Below are 871 nucleotides of genomic sequence, written 5' to 3'. Positions count from 1 at the left end.
TGGTTACGAGTTGGGGCGCGATCCGCAGGGTCGGCAGTTCAAAACCACCAGCTGATCCTCGGACAAAACATGGGGCTTTCTATTCCCATAAGTAGCTGCAGTTTCAGAATCCCACGGGGGCAGTTCTGCCCGGTCCTCGAAGGTCCCTGTGAGACAGCATCCCCTCGAGGGCAGTGAGGTTAGCTGTTTCTGCAAATCTCAGATTGACCCCAGACACACCCTGCATCAGTCCTGATTCTGAAATGTAACCGATGCAACCCGTCGCCGGGGCCAAGAGAACCGCAGTGTGGAAGTTCAGATTCACGATCCGGGTCTGGAGGAGGAGAGGAGGGTGGCGTTCCCTGTTGACACTACGTTAAGTGGCAATTCCTTGTCCTCACTTGGCCATTTACATCCCAAGGAAAGCATGCTACTTACTGTCTTCCACCTAAGGAAGGGGCTGGCCCCTGGGGCCAGCTGAGGTCACCGTGCCTTTCCAACCCCTAGTCCAGCTGGCTAGGGACTTTAGAAAGCATCATCCTCAATCGGCCGCTCCTTCAAAAATGTTTCCCTTGGCACCTGAGTCAGCCTTCTGCACTTGAGTGATCTCATCGATTGGCCAATTCCAAAGGGCTTGCTCAGGAATGCTCTTGGAAGAACTAACCCTGACCCTCCCATCCCATCTCACTGGCCTCAGACTCCTGGCCCCATCCTCAGCCAAGCTCAGGATGATGAAATCCACTCTGAGAGCCCCTCCCTCAGCGGCTCCAAGCCTTCCCGACCCTACTCAGGAAAGGTCAGCGCACCTGGTTTTGTTTGTTTGTTTTGTTTGATTGTTTGTTTGTTGGGGGAATTGGATATGTGTGTATTTATATATACATCTGAGTTAGTT

The sequence above is a fragment of the Echinops telfairi genome, unplaced genomic scaffold (genome assembly GCF_000313985.2).
Source record: "Echinops telfairi isolate 266 unplaced genomic scaffold, ASM31398v2 ScPeMD7_7458;HRSCAF=8496, whole genome shotgun sequence".
Taxonomy (NCBI): Eukaryota; Metazoa; Chordata; class Mammalia; order Afrosoricida; family Tenrecidae; genus Echinops; species Echinops telfairi.
The sequence above is the reverse complement of the archived record's forward strand: the minus strand, read 5'-3'. Positions refer to the sequence as shown.